Source organism: Pteronotus mesoamericanus, unplaced genomic scaffold (genome assembly GCF_021234165.1).
Source record: "Pteronotus mesoamericanus isolate MK-2021 breed Mesoamerican mustached bat unplaced genomic scaffold, CSHL_Meso_final contig_74, whole genome shotgun sequence".
In the NCBI taxonomy this organism is placed as follows: Eukaryota; Metazoa; Chordata; class Mammalia; order Chiroptera; family Mormoopidae; genus Pteronotus; species Pteronotus mesoamericanus.
The window spans coordinates 1,488,055-1,494,633 of NW_026555247.1; the positions used below are offsets into that span (position 1 = coordinate 1,488,055).

General features: G+C 39.2%; 1 pseudogene; it reads left to right on the forward strand.

The window, feature by feature from the left end:
• The first annotated feature begins 1,163 nt into the window (after positions 1-1,163).
• Positions 1,164-1,664, forward strand: LOC129078799 (probable ribosome biogenesis protein RLP24; annotated as a pseudogene).
• Positions 1,665-6,579: the final 4,915 nt, after the last annotated feature.

Here is a 6,579-nt window from a genome sequence, read left to right on the forward strand (position 1 = left end):
AACGAGAAACAAGTAAAGATGAGAGCGTAGTAAACATAAGAGCACCGAAGGGTATAGGGGTAGGGTCTGCAAATAATGTAAATTTCCTTCCCAGCATGAGCTGGCTATGTTTTTGAGGGAAAAACAAAGAATACTTTAAAGAATTTACTTTTAGGGCTGATTTTCCCTGGGAACCGCCAGATCTAGCTTAGGACTGTCTCCAGTATTGTTTCGAGCCTGAGCCAGGCAGTGGGAGGGAGCTGCCAAGAGACAAGGAGACTTCTCTCAGATAGAACGAGGACTTCAGCCGTGTCCAAGCCAAGCTGAGGGGTGCGGGCCTTTTTGCCCTTTCTCCGTGTCCCCAAGTCCATGTTTGGGGCCCATACTGGCTGATGTCTGTCTTAAGCTGTTTCTCCTCATGAGAAAACTTACCCGTCATCAACAATTGACCATCACAGGGCCAAGCAGGGTGATGTGAGGGGGGCAGGGGCTGCACCCCAGCCAGGGGGGACAGGATTCCTCTCCTCAGTGGCCTGTTTTCCCAAGGCCTCTTTGATTATTTCCAGCCTCAGGGTCTTCTCACCTGTCAGCGGGGTTACAGTTCCTGAAACCAAACAGGGCGTTTCCCAACACCTTTGCCTTATACTTTCCCTCCCACTTTCACCCTCCGCTGAGATTTTTGCAAATAGTAAAACACAGCCACTAACTACAATAGACCAAATCCCCCACATACTGTGCGTGTGCTTCTGTAAAGCCAACATGATTTATGGTGCTAAATTTAAAGGAAATATCACTGCTGTTCATTGATCTGTCCACCGTTTTATGGCTTTTACCAATGGAATAAACTGAAAAACATTTCATTAGAGCGTACATAATTTGAAATACATTAGAGTCTTTGGCAATCTTTTCAAATTAAATATTGCGCGTGCGGGGGGATACAGATGTACCTCACTTCATGTAATATTACTATCATGCTCTTGAACATTGGAACATTGAAAGAATTTTTAAGAGCGAAGTTTAATTCTTTTAAAATCTGTCCTGACTCTTTTTATAAAACAAAGGATCTTTCTGACATTTAAGCAACAACCCAGTGTGCTATCTTATTTTATCAGCATAGACTTTAGCATAGTACTAAAACTGCACTGAGCTTTTAGAAGTTTCTCGGGTCCCCACACACATTCATCATGCATCTGAAGAAGTGTTACTTCTCTTTGGGGCCCATATAGCCTGGCCATGGCATGATGTTCATCTGCAATGATTGCAAGGTGTTCAGGTTCTGTAAATCCAAGTGTCATAAAAACTTTAAAAAGAAGGACAATCCTCTCAAGGTCAGGTGAACTAAAGCATTCCATAAAGCAGCCGGCAAAAAGCTTACAGTGGGTAATTCATTTGAATTTGAAAAACGTAGAAATGAACCTGTCAAATACCAGCAAGGGCTGTGGAATAAAATTAATGCAATGAAGAGAGTCGAAGAGATCAAACAGAAATGGCAAGCTAAATTTATAATGAACAGGTTGAAGAAAAATAAAGGACTACAGAAAGCTCAAGACATCAGAGAAGTCAAGCAAAACATTCGTCTGGTCTGGCCCTTTGCATGCAAAGGAAGGCAGCTGGGAGGCAGAATGGTACAGAAAGCACAACAGGATGTGGATGTGGAAGTTGTTTCAGACAATCTTACTGTTTAGCCATTTCTGTGAGTGCATTGGAAAATCTGTTCTAGAGACTTAGATGTTTTAGGTTATTCATTTATTTTTTACATAAAGTGACTCAAATGAAAAAGTGATTAAAATTACATCTCTTCTATATGAAAATTCTGTAAATACAAAGGGAATTGTGGACATAAAATGATCATGACATTTGGATAATGGCATCATTTATATAATAACTAATGACAAAAATTCATGGCCAGTGACATAAAATAAAATTTTCTTTGCGGTAAAAATAGTCCCTTTATTAACATTATATAAGGAGGGATACATTTAAGGAACTAACAATCTATATGATGATTAGCCTCAAATACTAATATCTTTTGTTTTGATTTCAGCATTTCATGTTTTGGTTTATTAATATCCTAGAAGAAACTAATGGCCTCATATATTAAAACCTAATTCTCTTGGACTATTTTTTCCTGGTTTAGCTGTTAGGATAGGCAGTTGTAGATGTCGGGTGTGAAAGCTGAATAGTCATTTCTGAAATGGCACTTTGTTAATTTCCACTTTGGAGAAAATTCTATCTTGAGATTCCTGGTAGAGCTTTATTTTTCCAGCTCAACAATGATTTAGAAGCAGAGGGATCCAATTGTTTGGGGGAAAATTGAACCTATGGGTAGAATATCTATACATTACTAGCACATAAAATTATTTCTATAGTAAGTGCCTACAGACTTATTATTTAAAGAGACTAATGATAAAATATCAGTTACTTGGAAGAAAATAATTTCATCCATATATGCTACTGAAGTACGAGATATAAAGAAAAATATATACTTTATACCTCATGTTTCTGTACATTATTTATGAGTAAGTATGTTAAGAGTATTAAGTAACTCAGTTTTTATACTTGTTAGGACAGAATTTAGAATAAATTACAAATTCTTAGGGTTATATAATTATATAGTAATGGCTAATTTTTTACTTCAGTATTAATAATTAAGTGGACTGATTATTGATTTAAAAAAAGAAGTTTGTTTATTGAATTAACAAATATTTATTGAGCACTGCCTTAGTCAGTTCAGGCTGCTATTATAGAACACCATAAACTGGGTGGCTTAAACAATGGAAATTTATTTCTCATAGTAGTAGAGGCTGGGAGTCCAAGGCCAGCATGCCAGCATGGTTGGGTTCTGGTGAGTATCCTCTTCCTGGTTTTCAGACAGCTGCTTTCTTGTCCCCACATGGTAGAAAGAGAGGAAGCTCATTCCATTCGGTCCACAATAAATACCTACTAAGTGCTAGGTACAGTCCTATCTGCTAAGGACAAAATGAAAACAAAATAAACAAGGCCTTGCTCTAATGAGGTTTACAGCCCAGCAGGGAAGAGGAATGACAAGCAAACACACAGACAGTTGTAGAAGAAGATAAGTAAAGTTAGAAAAGGTTTTCAGTTAAAGCCTCTGAGGAGGGGCCATTTGAGCTAAGGCTGGAAGGCTAGGGATGAGCAGCATGTGAAGAGCGGGGGAGGGATAGTTAGGTATGACTTAGGGCAAGTTTCTGTAAGCTCAGAAGCAAAATTAGGCCTCAAGGAGGGCCTTTAGTTGGACCTGGGTTTGTCTGGTACTCTTAGAGGAAAAAATTAGAGATAGGTGAAAGGCAACATCTTGGCTCAATGTCCTAGTTCTCTTGCTTTCTAAAAAAAAAAAATGTTGCTTATCATGGCATATTTGAAACATCATGATTAAATGGACTGAATGCTGTGTTCCCCCCAAAATTCACATGTTTAAAGCCCTAGCCTCCATGGGGATGGTATTAGGAGGTGGGGCTTTTGACAGGTGATTAGGTCAAGAGGGTGGAGCTCTCCTGAATAGAATTAGTGCCCTTATAAAAGAGACTCAGAACTCTCTCTTTCCACAATGCGAGGATATGATAAGTGCAACCCAAAAGAGGGTCCTCACCAGAAGCCAACCTGAACTTGGACTTCCAACTGCCAGAACTGTGAGAAATAAATTTTGTTGATGATAAACCACCTAGTCTATGCTGCTTTATTATGGCAGCCCGAGCGGACTAACACAATAGTATGTCTTCAGAAAATCATGTGTCAATGATAAAAAAAAAAAGAAAAGATGATTAACACCTGTATTTAAGCTCAGATACCATAGGCTGCAAGAAAGGAACTGGTAACAAAAGCATACTTTAAAATAATAATAATAAAAGCAACCATCTGTTGAGGGCTTACTATGGGAGATTTTTAAGGGATTTACATTATCTCATTTACTCTTATAACAAACCAGTGAACTGGTATATCCATTAGAGACCTGCTCATCTCCAGGTAATAGAAAACCTCAAAGACAATGGGTAAAATAGATAAGGAAGAGGAACATTTTTCTCATATGAGTGGGGACTCCCAAAAACATGGAATTATCTTTTGGAGGGCGGGCCCCTTGTAGTACAGGCTTCCCCTACTAAGTGAATGTTCTAGGAGCCCATCTGTATCAGTGTACCAGCTGGTATTGTGAGAAGCTGCATTCAGCTTCAGTGAATTGTTTTCAAGACTCTTTCAACATGTTTGCCCATTTTAGGATGGGTGATTGACAAGTGCACCTGCCCACAGCACTCTGAGTGTTTAGCAGTTTTTGACCAAAAACATCATGACCCCCATGAGCCACCCTCCCTATTCTGCCAATCTTACCCCAAGCAACTTTTTTATTCCCTGGATGAAAAAAGTCCTAAAAGAGAAACATTTTGTTGATGTGGAAGAGATGAAACAAAAATTGGGAGAAAAGCTAAATGGTATCAAAATCAATGAGTTCAAAGATTGTTTTGAGCAGTGGAAAAGATGTCTCAATAGGTATAGTACATAATATGGAAGGTACTTTGAAGGTGACTGGAGTTTAAACATGTAGGAATAAATATACAATTTTTAATAAAAAATTCTGGAGAGTTTTTGGGTCCCCACTTGTATACCAAGAAGTTCTAAAGTATGCAGTCCAGGGCTAGGAGAGCAGCCCAATGATGCTGCCAAGGATCCCAGAATCTCTATATTTCTGCTTACTGGTGATAACTGTGACTCATCACCAATTCTACCTCTATAGCCAGCAGCATCAGGAAAAAGTGTACAGACATTGGTAACTGTCTGTTGTTGTTGTTATTATTACGGAAAAAAAAAAAAGTCTGTCCAGAAAGTATCCATCCAAATTCTATGAAAAATAGAAACATTTATTGAAGAAGATACAAGATACAAAGAACATTGTACAGAGGACAATGACACCTCAGTCCCCTTCAAATTAGGCACCTTGGGACCTCACACAGTTCTCCCAATCATCATCAGCTGCCCCGTAGTATTTTCTTGAATGTCATCAGTGGTTTCAAATCTCTTTCCTTTCAATGGTGATTTTAGTTTTAAGAAAAGCCAGAGTTGCAGGACACCAAATCTGGGCTGTAGGGGGAGTGATTTGATGTTTCACCAAAAAACTCTGCATAAGACGTGATGCATGAGTGGCACATTATTGCGATGAAGCTGCCAGTCACGAGTTGCCCATAGCTGTGGCCTTCTGAATCATCTGAATAGTTTCCGTGGAAGAATGTTCAAGCTTAATGCAAAACATGATGCAGGTTTGTTGTTCTACTCACTCAGTCATTTTGAATGCAACAGCCACACAGAACACCTGCTCACTCAATGGTATCTACCACCCCCACTAATACAGTGAAGTCATTACTGTTCATAGATGTGCGTTCTAGTCCATTCTCTTTGGCTGCCAGGTTACACTGATGTCACACAAACCATTCTCATTATATTAACAATGGTTGGATTTTTTCTGGACAGATCTCGTATTTACCACCAAAACTTCTATCCTAAATGATAGGGCTGAAAATAATTAAAGGACACATTTTTGGTCCTTGACGGAGTTACAGATACTTCAATGAACTAGAGTTGAACAAAAGAAGATCAGTAACAATGCAGATTATGATAGATTTGGTACCAAATGAATGACTGCAACAACGTGTGCTAAAATTTTCAAGATTGGAGAGATTTAGTATTACAGAATGTATTAACCCAGAAAGAGTTTTAGAGACCATGCAGTGAGAGGTCAAGAGGCACAAACAAGGCTGTAGGGGAGGAAGAAAAATTCCTCTACCATCGAAGTTCTTTTGGCGGATCTAATAATTAAATAGACATGAGACAGATTAACAAGAGAAAATAACCAAAAAGGATGTAATTTCAGATAATCTTTTACTATGGGCAAGGCCATAGTAAAATTCAAATTCTTCTAAGTAGTTAAGGAAAGGGCAGAAATTCCTCTTGAGCCCACAGCTAAAGTAGCCATTAGCTATAAAGAACCTGCGTACTACAGAGGCACATCTGGGGGTGGCTCTTTCTGAAGCCATACAAAGCAAATAGTTCAGCTGAGCAGAAACTGGAATCCGGGGATAGTGAATCTTAACCTAGTCCCCTTTCTTTACAACACGCTGCTACCGATAGATACCAAGAAAGGCTTCCTCATGAGAGGTGGACTTTAAAGTGAGCCTGGAAGGGAGGGCAAAACTAGACAATTAGAAGCAGAGAAGTAGAACATTTTAGGTAGGAAGAATGCCATGCTAAAGGCTGCAGACCCAGGAATGAGCATAAATTTCCCAGCAGTGATGAATGAGTCTGATCAGTGTGCAGAAGAAGAGGGCGATGAAGGTGGAGGCAAATACAGTGGGCTCTGTTCTAGCTGGGGACAGGGCGGGGGACACTTCTCACTGCCATGAAAATTTCTTCCGATAGATGTATGGTAGAATAGCTATATGGCATAATCCCTATATAGATCTACTCACTGAGTAGATCCATCTTTGCTTTTACTTAAGGCCACATTTATTTATTTGTGTAACCAAAAGCAGGTCCAGCTGCCTGCCACTGCAAAAGCCAATACTCAAGAGATAGGTGCTGATGAAAAGGAAAATG